The following is a 17,506-nucleotide window of genomic DNA, read 5'->3' as shown; positions in this document are numbered from 1 at the left end:
TGCAATAATGAATATGTGTTACCAAGGACTTTCACAATAAACAAAACAATGTTAATAGCCCAGACGACTGATTCTCAAGGTGCCACAGTATGACTATTTCAAGCCTTCCACTTGTTCCCTCCTTGCACAGCTTGTCTTGCTTGTTGAAGCATTACCTGGTTGCTAGGCAGCCCTGCTGGATGACGAAGACTACTCATTTGAGGGCTTAATCTGCGTCACTAAAGGATCTCTTCACGTGGAAGTAATTGCTAGGTAAAGGTCAAAAAGATATACTTAAAATATCCCACATGTAGTCATTTATATTGCCATCTATTACCTGTAGTTCATTTCATTAAATATTTGCATTGCCATCTCACTTCCTCTCCTGAACATTTGTAAGAGAACTTGTCGTATACCGGTTATCATATGCTCATCATTCCAGGCACGATGGTGGTAATGGATGCACACACACACGTACGCGGGTCGCACAGCAATAAGCACACTTCTATTGCCTATAAAGTTCAATGAGCCAAGAAGAGGATTCTACAGTAACAACCAACAACATCCACACTAGTGTGTGTCGGTGCTGGTCAGCTTTTCCAGTATTAGCCCAGAAAGCACACAAGACGAAGAACGACAACTTCCATCTTGTTGTCACACACTAGAAGATTGGGCAACAACGTGGACTCACTCTCTACATGATAAGTGACTGTGTATACATAACAGAGCATTAGCATTCAGAAGAAAACCCTGTAGTTTACATTCTAACGTTACAGTGATGACATATATACAAACACAGAAAAAGAGAGAGAGGGAGATGTTTTTGTTAGACTAGTGTTATTGATCCACCAAACACTGTTTAGGGCATTATGATTTCCATGATGCGGAAAACACTGACAGGAATCGGATGATAAAAATGGAATCAGCTGTAAAACACAGAAGCGTGGAATTTGCCAAAATGTGGATGCAATTTATGAAAACTGGGAGTTTCCTCTGCCGTTATAAGCTTTTTTTTTACAGCACCTAAGCCAACTGAACAGAAAAAAACCGATGCCGCTATGTTTTGGTTTAATTTACGGGCATGCTGCCTCTCTTCTCTGCTCTGTGTCTCACCGAGAGCGAGCTCTCACACGCACGCACACATTCATGTCAAAGAAGCCGACTCAGATGACTAGCGTATTTCACACTTCAAGACTTTAGCCCTGGTTTTTCACTCGACAATAGTTTTTGAAGCTTCCCAACAAAAAAGCCCCACATCAGAGGCAAATTGGCGTTGTTGTTGGCTCGGCTCGCTGCTTAAAGACGTGAACCGAGAGGCTCGCCAATGCATTATGTAGCAGGTAACTGTTGGGGAGCTACAACCAATGAGAGCGCAAGACACGGGTTGAGAGGAAACCTGGGGGAGGGGTCACCTGTTAGTTATCCAAAAAGCGGAGGAATTTGACACTAACTAATAAATTTTATTTTATAAAAGGATGGAAAGTTTTGTTTTATAGCTGTATTGAAGCACTTTCACTGATAAAATAATAATAATAATAATAATGTGTTAAATCAAATTCATTGATATTCATTAAATTTGTAATATTTTCTTATGAATTGTTGAAATTGTATTAATACACCACATGATAAGACCCTTTTTCTGATGATAAAATATGCTTAAATCCAAAAACACAGAATTCAGAAAAATTAAAACAAAGAAAAAACAACTAATTTGGGAAGAAATAAACCAAATCTGGAAAAAAGTAAAGCAGATTTCATAGGGCCCTAATTGTTATTTTGTTCACTTCTTTGTTTAATGGTTATAGCAATGTCCAACTGATTTTCAACCTACGTTATACTGACTGAATTTCAAAGGGCTGTTGTTACACTTGTCTTTTAAATGAGACTTTTGCCATCAGATCATGCCACGCATTAACGGTCAATTCTCCATGCTCCGAGATCGGATCTTGCTCCCATTGGGATCGGATCAGCCAGACCACAAGCTGAGATGGCCTGGCTCTCATTGACTTCGGATCTCAGTGAGGTGTGGACAGCATGTGGGCACAACCTGGACAATTTATCAAACATAGGTCTCATCTTCCCCCACATGGGAGTTCTTCTCCCGAGCGAGAGCAAAGGGAAGAGAGGAGAACAACTGGGGCTGCAGGTGCACAGCTGAGACCCGCTGTCTGAGTCGTGTTAAGTTACTGCTGATGAAAACCTAACATTTCCTGATTTGGCGGCTTCAAAATAAAAACTTTCAAATAACAAAATAACATGGGACTTTTATTGTGAAGAATTTGTAGAAAATGAAATGTGTTTATCACCAAATTAGCGGAGCTTTGATAGCAGCTGTTCTTCAATAAAACAAGTCTACTTAGACTACAGAGAGGAAGAGTAAGTAGCAAAAAATAGCAGGGGACATTTATTGTGAAGAATTTATAGGAAATGAAATGCGTTTATCCACCATCTTAGAGCCGCTTCTTTGACCACGAAATATATCCGATCACTATCTGATCAGGCAGGTCGCACTGAAGTGGCAAGTGTGGACACTGGACACATACAGTATATACGGACACAGCTGAGCTCCGATCTGGTACATCCGATCACAAAAGTCGCATCAAAAAGACAAGCGTAACCACGGCCAAGGATTGATGATGTTGACATCTAATTTGGCGGTTGGTCAGTGTGACAAATCACCTTGTTTTACAGCTCACACTACAAGAGCAATAAAGAAAAGATAAAAAACAAAGGGATAGCAATTATCATGGGTGTGCTACCTCCCTCAGACATCACAAACAACCAAGATAGTAATGACTTTGGATGGGTCAACTAAATCATCTGTGATATTATAGAGTTTGTTATTAACTTTAATGGCTTCAGAGACAGAAGGGTCCAGAATAACCCTGAAAAAGAAAGCTTTATGGCCATCATTTTGTCACAAACACTATACTGCTCTCCTTTCTTCTGCATGTTTATGTCTCAGCTGCTGCAGCAGGTGTGTTGTGCTGCTAATTTCTTGTGATCCTCTACTTTGCACATCACAGTGGTTTGCTCAATTGATAAGACATTGCTGCCTTTTTTCTCTACTGACTCAGGACTCGCACCTGTAGGAAAAGATATCTATACCTGTACAATACCTGAATTTTTCCATGCATAGTTTGGGGAATATAAACATGTTTGAATCCTATCTTTTAGCAAAATACGCCAAACTGCTCAGTGAATCATTGCTAAATTTAGAGCCTTACTTAAATAAAATCTTTAGTTAGAAAATGTAAATCAGGAAGTATTTGATAATAAGTAAACAAGCATTAGATCATGTTCAGACAGACAGCAGACAGTCAGACAGACATATTATAGACAATTAATTTTGACTGAAGATAGCTCAATAGGTAGCTAATTGATTGATGACTTATGCCGGGCACACACTTCACAAGAATCAAGCAAAAGTTTGTGCCGATTCCCCCCTCCCAACAATCTTCAGCAAAGCCCTGATTTTTTGACGGTTCTAAAGATTATCTTTCCAGATATTCCTGTGGTGTGAGGTATGTTAAGAGTTTTTACATCCCCTGATCGGCTCGGAAGTCCATCCTGACTGTACCGATTTCAAATCGCAAGTATCAAACATGTTCAATATTTACAATCGGATATCCTGGACAGCCGATGACGCAGTCAATTAGGAAAAAACAATGGCCAAATTGTTGCCACAAATCAATAAGGTGGTCCTCTCAAATAGAGGACCACCTTATTGATTTGTGGCAACAATTTGTATATTTAACGTGTCTCCATGACTTCGTCCATATTGTTTTCTTAACATCGCTAATTCACCTGTCATCCGCCATGTTTGTTTACACTATAGACATGTTTTTGATCCCGAGAGATTTTGCAAGATTTCCAGGTTTGAGAGTCAGGGCTCATGATGGTTGTTCATGAATGGAATCTGTTAGTGTGTGGTGTGCTGTTTTGGCCAAATCGTTGCTCACCACAAAACACACACATACATACAGTACATACATACACACACATACATAGGAACAAAACTGTTAAATTTAACATAATGCTGTTACATTTATTTTTCACATGCAAAAACATAATTCATTGCCGCAGGTCAGGGTTAGGATGCATTCTCTAGTGAGTCCTATTCTATCAGAGACCATCCTTGTCTCCAAGCTTATAGCTATTGCTCTGTCTATGACAAAGAATCTGATTTCAACATTTCATCAGACTGTCATTGTTTCTGTGTTACTCGGCTCTGACGCAATGACAGAAACATTTGAATCAATTCCCACCATCAGTAAGCAGAGCACCTTCCACAAACAGTGCAACACACACAGCTGCACCCATACCAACACAGGCACATACCATTCTTGTTACTATTCAGACTCTATGATTGGTTTGTCCATCATTCTCCCACACAGCAGACAGAGTGCAAATAATAAAGGTTATCTGTGACAGAAAATCAATACTTGGAACATTGCATGTTACAACCACACAAAAAGTTCAAGCTTTCTCTTGTCTGCAGAAAATACAGGGCATTCTTTAAAAAACGCAAAGTACCTCTTAACAGAATGCCATTCAACATCAGCTTGCGCAGGTAACACAGCAATGGCAGTCTTAGTTTGTTGGTGGACAGCAATGTGTTGTGCAAAATAATCCGGTGACAGACAACACAATTCTAGTCATTTCCTTTGAGAAGTCATTACATGTCTTCTTGGAAATGTTATGTGATTGTTCAGGAGGTTGAACGTGGCATACAGCTCAGCAGGAGTAGTAGACACTTTGCAAGTAGGCAGACAGGCCTACGTAAAGTCTTTGTTTGTCTAGGCGTTTGGGGCAAAAGCATCAAATGCATTTAAGCCATATTAGACTACCAGAAAAAGGTCAGACGGCTTGTCACTAAAATCGTTGCTCAATAGCCCACAGCAGCAGCAATCTGTGAAGTCCTGAAGCTAATTGGATCGCTTTTCACTCTCACAGAGGGGAAAAAATAATAAAAAGTCATGGCAGTAACACTGCTGCTGAATAATGTGTTTGTGTTCATGCACTTTCCATAGGTAAAACTTTGACATTTCCAATTATCCTCCAGAAAAAGGTTTTCTACCACAGGGCCATTACTGCTAATATTTGTCACACTCTATATTGTTAACTCATCTTCACATATGCCAAAGCCGCCCCTTGGTAAATACGAATACACCCACGCAGCTTGCTAATCAGGTTTTTACCGAGCACATCAAATGCCATGAGGGCTCAGCTGAGTTTACACAGAAACAAATGAGGGAATCAACCTTAGCCAGTGGCAAATCAATGGCTGCACAGGAGGGCTGATGATCAAGCATGATGAGGTAAATATCTAATCGGAGAAAAAGGTTGCATTTGTCTCCTGGCCTTATTAGCTTCAGTTTATTCCCTCGGCCAGAGCCTGTTTGTGACTGCATAGTTTTAATCTATTTAGAAGAAAATTAAACTTTTCAATAGCAAGAGGTTGCTCACTTCTCTGCCTCATTAATGTCAGAAATCCTGTCGGAACCAACAGTCATCCAAATAAAACAACAGATGTAAAACACTATTAAGGCTGGGCAATATAGCTGTGAAAAACATTGTAGTGATACAAATATTTTTCAAATATTTATTCATATATGGCAGATATAAGCAAAATGAAAAATGCATGTTCAATGTAATTAATTATCTCCGCTGCAGTAGATAAAGCAAAATGTTTCACTAATTTAAATTAGTATTTTAAATAAAAAAGAAAAAGAAAGGGAATTCCGGCTAAAGCTAAAAAACTTTAATAAATAAGTTTGTAAGCTTTTAATTAAAAAATTGCTAAGAATTACTCATTTGGACAATAGAATTTTGTAAAACAACAAAAAAAATATGATCATATCAGATATAATATAATATTGACTTAATGCCCAGACCTAAAGATGTAAACTATACAGACTGTCTGCTTTGGCCTGCCATAAAAATTGCCAAAAAGTAAGCATGCAGAATAACATAATCAACATTTATTTAGAGCAGCAAGCACATTCTATTAGAGCTGCAAAGATCAACTATTAAATTCACCGCCACTATTTTGTTAATCAATTCATTTGTTTGAGTAATTTTTAAAGAAAATAAGTCAAAATTCCCTGATTCCAGCTTCTTAAATGTGAATATTTTTTAATCAACATTTTCACCATTTTCTGACATTTTTAGACCAAACAAATAATCAATTAATCAAAACAAAATCAGTTAATTTAGAATAATCATTAGCCCTACATTCTATAGGTTAGAACAACCAATATTGTCTAAACACAAAAATAGTACGTGATGGACCATGCAATATCCCAAATTTCTTACAGCAGGGTTTCCCACAGGAAATTGGTTTGCAGAGGTGGAAAAGCCAACTTCAGCCTGATGTCGTATCTGCACTGCAGCAGTGAGGTTTTTTTCTAACACATCAGTACCTGATTGTGACCAATTGGTTTGTCATGTAATGTGATTGATTAATCACACACTGAGATGAATCAGACAAATTAGACAGACTTATCTCATCTGATTATCCATGCCATTACTAAATAACAGTTTAAACAATCTTCTCTCTCACTAAATATGAGGCCTTTGTGGCTCCTCCATTATAAAATGCTTTGGGAAACCTTATAAGGTATTGCTGCACAAAGTTGAACAAAGGTCGGGCCAAGTTGGACCAGTAGCAGCTGACAAACACAGCTGTTTTTTTGTCTGCGTCTTAGAAACATCTGAAAATGGTAATCCAGTATCCAGTTATTCAATAGAAAATAAATCGGCAACCCTTTTGATAATCAGTTCAAGGTCAAACATCCCGGACCTCAGCTCGTCTGCCTGTTTTCTTACGGCCAGGACAGACTGGGCCTCCACACTGGCAGTGTTTCTGCTGCTGCTGCCAGCTCTTTCTTTCTACATAGAGTTTGCCTTTCATAACGGCCATTTCATTTAATTATAAATGTCATTTCTTTTAATTATAGACAGAAGAAGGTTAAGAGGTGTGTGCTCATTTGTAAATAATAATCTGTAATTAAAACCCGGTACCCGGTTTATTCATTCATGGAGCTGTGCAAGTCACTGCATTTTCTACAACACTGTCCAGTAAATATTTCAGAATAAAGGTCTTGTGTTAACAAATGAAGGTATTCTGTCAACAGAAAAAAACCTTGAGGGCTTATATTTTGAAATGCAAGCAGGAAGTGTTGATTTAAAAATAAATCTTTACTTTTTTTCATGTCTGTGACATGTTCTACAGATACAGACATTGAAACCGTATTAACCGACATTTTCTTGATCAAATGATTAACCGATTAATCGAGAAAGTGATCTACATATAAACCGGAAATGAAAATAATTTGTTGCTGATCTATATAACTTAAATAATACAAATTTTCACAATACGATAAGACATTACCAAAATCAGTAGTTTTCTATTACAATTACAAAGAAAATACTTTAGTGAAGCAACCTTTTGATGAACCCAGCACGTTAAGTGATCAATAATGCAGTATACTAGCAACAGTTGCCAGTTAAGTGGGAACCAAATGTTTAGTGATGAATTGCTGCTGTTTAAATGGAATCAGTGAGTGAATGAAAAATACAGAAAGCCTGTAGGACAGGGATTAAGCAACCTGCATAGGGATGTCTCTGAGGAGATAAGGTGACCCTATGGAGAGATAAAGCAGCCGCCTCAGCTCTTAAAATTTAGCAGCTGAATATATTTCCTTTTCTTTCATCATACTCTAAGAGTTGAGTCCTGCCAGTAAAAGGTTGCCAGGAGGTCAGCTAACCAGACATGCTACTGTGCATGTGTTGAAAATGTTAGAGATGATGTATGAGTACTGCTGAGGAGAACTGAAATGTGACTTTGTCCAAATGGCAAGGGGGAAATGTGAAACCATATTAAAAAACTCAAAGCACACACACACACACGCACGCAGCCAAAAACAATCACAATGCTCCACTGTGAGCATGAATACATACATACAGACCCCAAACAACCAGCTCTCTGGACAGCTGACGAGCACAGACTGGTATAGTCCTCATTTCGGGTGACTGTAGGCCTTTTACCACAGACATAACAATTACTAGGGCTGGGACGATTCACCTATCTCCCGATCGATACTATCACGATACTTGGGTGCCGTTTTGAAATGTACTGCAATTTTTAAGTATTGCAAATCTACAAGTATTTCGATTCAATATTATGATTTATTGCGATTTTTGTCAACTTTTTTAACACTAGACCATAGGAAAAAATGGTAATTTGACTTTTACTTTGGAACATCTCTAAATGAATACAGTAAAAATTTGGATTTTCAGCATGTATGTAGTCTGAGATATCCTTAAGTCAAATATGTCAGGTATTGTCAGGAATTAGTGGTATTTTCTTTTTACTCTATAAGGAACATGTAATCTTTTATACTTCTGGTGAATATAATCCAATCAATCTTATTTCCATATACTGTATGTATTTTGCATATACAGTTCCCTTTGTTAATACCTTATTTTGAAAACCGGACGTAGTCACATGCGTATACTTCTGCTTAGATTGCCAAGTGCGTCACTAGCGCTCCCGCCAGTTCCATTCTCTTTATACATCCAATGTCAGTTCCATCGGGGCCGTTTGAATGCATTTAACATAAATGTCAGTATATGGGTGCTCTGCTGTTGTAGCGTTGGCCGATTTGACCACAGAGATGAGAGCGACGGTTGGCTTGACCGCACGTTACCACAATACGATAACATTTGCTGTCCATGACAGAGTTAGCATGCAGCTTTAGCCGTGATGTCTAGCTCTGCTTTTCATGGCAATGTGTGAAACCTTAAGTGTTCCCATACTTTACTGTTTGTGTAGTGTTTACCACTTTGGATTTAAAATGTGAGGGTGCAGGTCGTACCAATGTGGACCCTCCGCCGTTTTCTACTTTTGCATTTCGGCTCGTTGCAGCCAGCTGCGGTTTGTTTTGGTTGATGGATATGGATGGATTTGATGTCACGTTAGTGAGACTACAACAATAAAAGCAGGAACTTCCTTCTACCTACGCATAGACTCAAATGAAGCAAATATATTGATTCTGACATTAAAAAAATTATTTCAAAATTGTAAAGAAAAAAGAAACAAATTGCGATACATAGGTGATTTTTTTTCCCCACCCTTAACAATTACTAAACAATTATAAATCAGTGAAACAAAAAACTTTTACTTACTGAATACAGATTATGTGGAGTTTGCTCCTAACCCCAATTAGAGAAGATGATGCTGCTGCTGCTGGCACTACTACACTCGTCCAAATGCCTTGCGGGTCCCCAAAAGTTTACCTGTCAATTGAAAATTATAACATATGTTTTAAAATGAATTCCTTTAAAATGTCTTTAGCAAATTACAAAGACCAGAGTAGTCCCATAAAACCCACAGAAATAATTTGAGCAAACAAAATAGGATGCAAGCAAGTCAAACAAGCACCGAATGTTGTACAACATCACGATATGAAGTAAAGGGATTATCAAAGATAATGAATCCAAAATTAGAGTTTGCTGAGTTTATGCGGAAAACTGGAAACACCTGAGGGAAATTACTTGCCAAATATACACAGAAATTGTGTCCACAGTGTTTTGACACCACTCAACAGTGGAATTGCTTTTCTGTCTTCCCCAGATGTAATCAATGAGTTGAGCAGCCTATCACTGCCATAAACGGCAGAGTCTGAAAAGCAACATATGGTCTTGGCTTTTCCAATCTTGTCCACTGGAAATAAACAGAGGCACATCTGCTGTAGTCTCATTATTGAAGCCTATGGCGGACTCACTGTCACGCCAGGCAGTAGGAAATTAAAAGCAAAGATACCAGGAAGAAAGCCACCCTCATTGGCAGAAAAAATATTACTGGTACAAAGTAGTCACTGGAGACAGACCAGAAGTCAGTGCAGAAAGATGCAACTAAATATAACTAAGCACCGTTTTGCTGAGGTAAATCACATGGGCTGCTATTTTAAGAATGCATCTAAAAGCAACAATTACAAAAACAAGGAGTAGAAGAGATCCACATTGATAGCTGTGATCATTAAACATGCACAACCCTCCCATTCTCTGAGTATCAAAAATATAGTAGTAAAAAAACAAAGTCTTGAGGCAAAGATCCTTAACAGCCACTGTTTAGAGAGAAATCACTTTGTGCTACTGTATTTGATCCATCAGGGACAAGTGCCTCAGGCGGAATAAATACTACCCTCGCACTTTCAGTGGCCAGCAAATGCACATCGGTACAGCTAAACTAAAAATAACCATTAAAATTACAATACTTACAGTTCGTTATGTAATTGGTGGACTGTATGAGGAGTTAAAACATAAAAAAAGGGTCACCATCTGCTTTGGCTACCCAGCATGCAGCATAACAAGTGTGTGAAAGACCTGTGGGACTGCCCAGGGCTGTACTGTACTGATGCTGCCTACCTCAGTGCCTCTTCATAAAAACTACACAGAGACAGACACCCATCTATGCTACTGCTAAACTTTCCAAGGATAATTTCATCCTCACAGCCCAGCTTCATTGAGACCTGTGCTGTTTCTCAATTTACGTACTTCCGTACCTACACTTGCTATCTTGAGTGCATAAGTATGTTCAGAGTAAAGCCTGGTTTATGGTCGCCGTAGAGAAGCCGGCGCGAGGTGCACTTGCCAGAAAATTATGTCATCGTGGCTTTCACCTATGAATTTTTGTAACTATGCGCCCACTGCACCACAGTAATAATTACAGTACACAAATGCAATGTTTAGCGGTATGTCAGTGTTTACTACTGTTGCCAGGCAGCCTACTTTCCTTTCCGGTAATACTCATTGACTTCTTGCTTGTCCACAGACTATTTTATTTCTACGCCTCCTGGCGTTTTGGAGCATACTGCAACGAACAACGCATCAATCATAAACACCTCTGTGTATGCTCGAAGCGTGCGCGCCATCTACGGAGCCCTGCGCCACAGTGTCGCGCGCAAGTATAAACAGAGTTTAGAAAGTATGTTAAAATGCAGTGCACTCCAAGTACCCGGATGTTGTACTCAAAACGGTCAAAACGTTGAGTGTGGAATGCTGGACGCTTCTCACCCTCAATGGTCACCATCTTTGCTACAAAGCTGAAGGGGAGGGACCGCCAACCTATTTCAAACTTTTTTCATTAAGTACCACTGTACTGTAGTCCGATAGAAGCCATTATTGGGTTAATTTATGTGTCTGAATTTAATTACTGCCGATACGGTGTGATGTCCGTGGCTGACTATCACCAGCTGATCTACCGGGCTTCCGGTGAGTGCACAACAGCCGCGTGCGAGTTTTGAGACAACACTACCCTGTCAAAATTCAGGCACTATGCAAGTAAGCACGTAGTGTGCACAGTGTACTTCATGGAAGTGTACCAACGGAAGTATCCAATTAGAGTCACAGCTCAGGTTAACTCGCTATCCAGTCTGGTGGGGTGCACAGGGACACATTCAAATCTTGCAAAGAGAAATTATTACACTCAGTTTTGTGGTAAATACAGTGCTACTATTTCCACCAACAGTGCCCCCGCAGTGAATCTCTGCCCTTGAATAGGGAGGTCATACCACAATGTAATACTTCTATTTGCCAGACAGTTGTAAGACAATGTGTACCACCTCTAGGTGACACAGAGAGCCGTGCTGTTGTTCTGCATGAGAGCAATTAGTGAGAAAAACTTGCAACTGGAGGGTTGGCTGAGGCGACAATATCCTGCAGTCACAAGCGTTCATGGAGAAAGAAAACAGTCTGAAAAGGTCACCATCAGGACAGATCTGACCCAATTACCAGAGCCACTTCTTCTGCATTAAGAAAGTAGAGTGCTACTACATTAACAGTGAAAATTTCTAATGGTTTGTTTTGGTTAAAAAGGAGATGATAGCTACATTAGCACAGTCGCAGTAGTCTTCAACAGACATCCTCTGTTGCCCACTCCACATTAATTTCATACATTTTCCACAAAGCTGAAAACTTGGTCACCATAGGCACAAAGAACAGAGAACAGAACAGAGAAGGAAGCCCCGTCTCATCTTTCCTGTTTCTTCGGCCAATTAGAAGCCCCCGCCTGCCCACAGAGCTTGGATGACATGTTGATTCTTCATCAGAAAGGCGATTAGAGAAAAATTGTGTGACTGCTGCCATGGGAATATGGCTTGATTCATGAAAACAACCAAATAGGCAATTTAAAAGGCTTCATGCTGAGGGGTAATAATAGCCCACATCTGTCTCCTTATTCCATGTCACCTTTTTTATTTTTTTTATTTTAAGACATAAGGAATATAATAGCCACCATGTCGCATCCCTCATGTTATGGGCTTCTGTTTGACCCAAGCCAGCATCCTGGTTTAGCTTTTGTTGTGTGTTGAAATGTTTGAAGCATTACAAACGTGGGCATGTCGATGCACAACAAGTATGCATAAAGCAGCGGTGTCATTCTGAAGGTAAAATAAATCATTGAAATCAAAGAATAAAGACATTTCCTTCATAAATTGGTGGTATTTTCTTTTTAATTTATAAGGGACATGTAATGTTTTATACTCAAACCGGACATAGTCACACGTGTATACTTCTGCTAACTTCGCCAAGTGCGGTGCTAGCTCTCCCGTCAGCTTCGTTCTCTTTATACATCCATGGTCAGCTCCATCGGGGCCGTTTGAATGCATTTAACATAAATGTCAGCATATGGGTGCACTACAGTTGTAGCGTTGGCTGATTTGACCACAGAGATGCATGTGACGGCTGCCTTGACCGCACGTTAACGCAATACGATAACATTACCTGTCCATGACAGAGTTAGCATGCAGCTTTAGGCATGATGTCTAGCTTGGCTTTTCCTGGCAATGTGTGAAACCCAAAGTGTTTCCATACTTTACTGTATGTGTAGTGATTACCACTTTGGATTTAAAATGTGAGGGTGCAGGTCGTATCCATGCCGACCTTCCGCCGTTTTCTGCTCTATCGAATCTGCCGCTTTCTGCTCGCTACCATGGATGTATTAAAATAACTGGATACAGCGTTTGAGGCGGGCCCCGGTCATTCCTATGAGAGTTGCTCAGTGGCACATGAAGCCTAAATGGCTCGACTTCCGTCTGGAAAAGTACCCAGATCTTGGCAGAGTAGCGTTCGCTCGGTCACATGACTTGGTCACGAGGTCCCAACATCACACTGTCATCACGGCTTGCGCTCCAGCCTCGGTCTGGGTCTCACTCACATGAACGGAAGAAGGGAAATAACTCTGGATTCAGCTATTTGTGCGTTTTACAACTTTGAAAAAAACTGAATTTTTAAATAAGGGCTATTAAGGTGTTTGTACTGGGAAGTCGATTCACCTCAAAAACAATTATCCACTGAGATAGAGACGTCTCTTTCCCAATGTAAGTCTATTGAAAAAAGTATTTTTAGTCCCAAAGCATCACCTGACTGACCTGGAAGTTGCAGTACTGCTGTTTGGCCACTACAAAAATCCGGACTGACGACCGGCACACTTCCTGGGGGCTTGCTCACTACGGCCGGCCGGCTACGGTTTGTTTCGAGTGACGGATACTGAACGGATATGACGTCACGCTACTCAGACTACAACAATAAAAGCAGTAACTTCCTTTTACCTCTGCATAGACTCAAATGAAGCAAATATATAGATTCTGTAATTAAAAAAAATATTTTAAAAAAAATCGTGATACATAGGTGAATTGATTTTCTTTCCCACCCCCAGTAGTTGGAGGTTGGAATAAGTTACATTTCAGTCCTCCAATGAAGAATCATCACAGGAAATAGGATTGAGACTTTCCCTGCAGACTGCTAAACTGTGAGATATAGCTCAGTTCATAACACTGACAACATGACAGTAATGCAGCATTGCTGAACTGCACTTGGGACAAGTCTTGACACACCCAAACACTGGCCTGACCTGTGAGGTGTTAAGCAAACTTTTACACAGCATGATCTATCTCTCCCAAGAAAAACAACAGCTCATTACTTTTGCAGACAGTCTCATTTGATCACTGCACTTAATCTCAATTACAATTTCAGGGGAAAGTATAAATTAGGGCTGTCATCGTTAACGCGATAATAATGTTTAAACGCCACTAAGTTAACGCATTAACGCAATTGAGCTTTCAGAGGTTGTAGCAGGCTCAGTTTTAAAGCTAGAGTGAAGAGACTGGCTTCATATGAAGAAAACTTAAGCAATCCATTGGTACCAACCATGTCACACTAGCTTGTCGCGAAGGAGGTTAAATAACGTTCCAAATTACGCAAAGTTTTAGCGAGGAAAAACAGTCATGGCCATTTTCAAAAGGGTCCCTTGACCTGAAGTCAACCCAAGTCAAGTCAATTTCATTTGTATAGCCCAAAATCACAAATTTGCCTCAGGGGGCTTTACAATCTGTACAGGATACAACACCCTCTGTCCTTTACAGTACGACCCTCTCATTGGATGAGGAAAAACTTAACCAAAAAATCCAGGGGAAAAAATGGAAGAAACCTCAGGAAGAGCAACAGAGGAGGGATCCCCCTTCCAGGATGGATAGACGTGCAATAGATGTCGTGTGTACAGAGTAACAGCATAATGAAAATTCAACATAGACAATCCATATGAATAAAAAATGATACATATAATGTGAAAATATGTGAGAAATGGGTTCTATTGGTGTTCACGAGTCTTCCCTTTACAGACATGCCCTCTTTATTATAATCACATGCAGTTTTGGGGCAAGTCATAGTCAAGTCAGCACACTGACAGCTAGTTGGTGCCTGTTGGGCTTGAGTTTGCCATGTTATGATTTGAGCATATTTTGTATGCTAAATGTAGTACCTGTGAGGGTTGCTCATTTTTATATATATAAATATAAATAAATGTGTGATTAATTAGCTTTTAATCGCATTTAACTATGGACAATCATGCGATTAAATATTTTAATGGATTGACAGCCCTAGTATAAATATGACACAAACTCCTTGCCATTTTATATAACCATTACAGCACACTACTGTGTATGTCTCCCCTCTTCCTTGTGATAAACACAGCTGGTAACGTCACATTACTTTACTTATAAACTCATAAGTGCTGCCCTAATAATTGGGCAGTTTTCTATCACTAAAACACTGACATTTTGGCTCCAACTGCCAAAACCACACCAGTTAATCCACTTTCACCCATTAAGCACACTCCTTTTGAAAACATTTAATCAACGTGTTAACCTACTTAAAATGTCTCATTGTGAATAATCATGGAACCTTTAACGTTAACCTTTGGCTGGTAAATAACTTCACAGTGACTGGGTGGGGTGCAGCAGCTCAGCCGTTAAAACGGTTATGGAACTAACCAACGTTCCTTTTCAACTAAAGATAACCGTTTATCTTAACCGTTACCTGCCGTTGATACGAAGGTAAAACTAACCGTTTTAACGGCTCATTTGACGCTCAACTTCACCTCCCCAAAGCTTTTCTAAATGTCACCAACATTTCAACACAAACTAATGCTACAACAAAACAACTTAACAGCCAGATTTAATTAAATATATCTTACAAGAAATAGTCGATAAACTCTTCCTTCCACTCCTCGCGCAGCTGCTTGAATTCAAACTGGCAGTTAGTTAACTCTCACCAAGAGACGTTGACAGTTAACGTTCAAACACATGAAGCTCGAGGACTGTTAAAGTACAACAGGAGTTCGAGTTAAAGACATTATTAAAGACATTATTAAAGACATTTAAAAGCGCAGGATATGTGTGTAACTCACAGCAGGAGGCGGAGAGGTGTCCAGAGTTTGCTTCAGAGAGTGAGGTTAGTCGTTATAACAGTGACTGAGCAGGTTTAGGTAGGTAGATAGTGTGGAGGAGGCTCAGCTCATCTCATCTCTCCGTGCTCTCTCAAACCCCGGAGCAGCGCGAGGGACAAAACAATCCAGGGAGCCGGACGTTACCGTAAGGACCCGAGCTCACACCACGGCGCACCGTATATTCTCTCTCTACCGTAATATATAGATTAGCGGTAGACCGTAAAATTTGTGGTCTACAGAGAAAACTAGTTTCAAAAGTCTAGATTCACAGGCAGTATATTTGACTTGAGTAAAAGTAGCAATAACACAGTGTTGAAATACTCTGTAGAATTAAGTTTTATCATCAAATATATACTTAAAGTTCCAAAGTAAAAGTACTCATTATGCAGAATGGCCCTTTTCAGAATAATGTATATAATTTAGTATCACTGGATTATGATCACTAATGCATTAATGCATTATAATAATAGAGTGTACATCACTCTAATGTTGCAGCTGGTAAAGGTGGGGCAAATTTCTACTACTTCATATATGGCCTGGTAGCTTAATCCATAATAATACATCATAAATTATTACTTGGGGGCGGCAGTAGCTCAGTCCATACGGACTGCCCGCTGGTCGCTGGTTCAAGTCCCTGCATGGACCAAGTACTGAGTGTGAACTGGTCGCTGGAGGGATGCCACTTTGCCTCTTGGGCACTGCCGAGGTGCCCTCGAGCAAGGCATCAAACCCCAGACGAGGGGCAACCCCCTCGCTCTGACATCTCTCCATTAATGCATGTAGGTCCTGTTTGTGCATGTGTGTACTGTGTAAATAACAGAGTGAGAAAAAAGAATTTCCCCTTGGGGATTAATAAAGTGCCTGTCCTCTTTCTTTTTCTTCTTCTTGAAATATGTTGTATACATAATCTGAATCTGCAATGTAACTAGTAAGTCCTTGCAGTAACTGTCATGTAAAATAACTAAATGTACTACAATGCAATACATTTAAGGATCATTATGGTTAATGGTAAGGATAGGCAAGGTTAAAAGGTTACATCTAGGCCTACATCTATCTTAATTAAGCACTGATCGTAAGCACCACCCGGCCAACATGCTCAGTGACCTAAATCAAACACCCATGATGCACAGGTGAAACAAATCTACTAAATGCAAGTGGATCTTCCAGCTGTGACTTCTAGGAACTTCTACCATCAGTGAGGTGTGCACAGCCTGCTGTTTGTGACAATGATCCCGGTCATACAGTAGCTGTGATTAGAGGAGCGCAACGGGACAGAAAGGCTGACTTGTTACATTAAGCATCAGGATGAATTAACTAGCAGAGAAGTTGAACCTGGATCAGATTTTGGAGGACGTTGCGGTGCACAAGACAGAATGACATCCAGACAGGTGAGTACAACAACAAACTTCACTGATCAGAAACGTGCACAACCTGTGCATGCTCTGCTTTTGCTTTAATGTGTGTGCGTGTGTGCTGTAGCTGCTGTGGAGTTTATATTATTGTGTTTATATCTCTGTGCTGGCTCCCATGTTGATGCTTAATTCTGCTGTTAAATAGGTTATTTAGCCTTGTTGCACCCGCCGAGGCTGCAGTACAGTAGCTCTTTTTGTTTATTGTCGGTCATTTTTGTGGTCATCTTTTCTGATTAATTGCTGTAAGGCTACACTGAGGAAGATTGTTGTTATTTATAATTTTGAATCAGTTGTATGCACAGGCTGCAAATGTCCCTCTATATCA

The 17,506-nt window shown here is 39.9% G+C and overlaps 1 protein-coding gene across 3 annotated transcripts in view; it reads right to left on the bottom strand.

Annotated features, from left to right (window-relative positions):
- tp53i11b (tumor protein p53 inducible protein 11b) overlaps positions 1-17,506 on the bottom strand; it is a 61,356-nt gene that overhangs the window by 26,811 nt on the left and 17,039 nt on the right. The window contains exons 1-2 of one of the 3 annotated variants that reach the window (XM_037767458.1): positions 15,731-15,944; positions 9,172-9,282 (exon numbers count right to left, since the gene is read on the bottom strand). The gene's annotated coding sequence lies outside the window, so the exon portion shown is untranslated. Of the gene's footprint in view, positions 1-9,171; positions 9,283-15,730; positions 15,945-17,506 lie in introns of those variants that run through there. The other 2 variants (XM_037767460.1, XM_037767461.1) reach the window with 2 other exon arrangements.

Source organism: Sebastes umbrosus, chromosome 4 (genome assembly GCF_015220745.1).
Source record: "Sebastes umbrosus isolate fSebUmb1 chromosome 4, fSebUmb1.pri, whole genome shotgun sequence".
NCBI classification, from domain to species: Eukaryota; Metazoa; Chordata; class Actinopteri; order Perciformes; family Sebastidae; genus Sebastes; species Sebastes umbrosus.
Note: the sequence above shows the minus strand (reverse complement) of the source record. Positions and strands in the feature narration are given on the sequence as shown.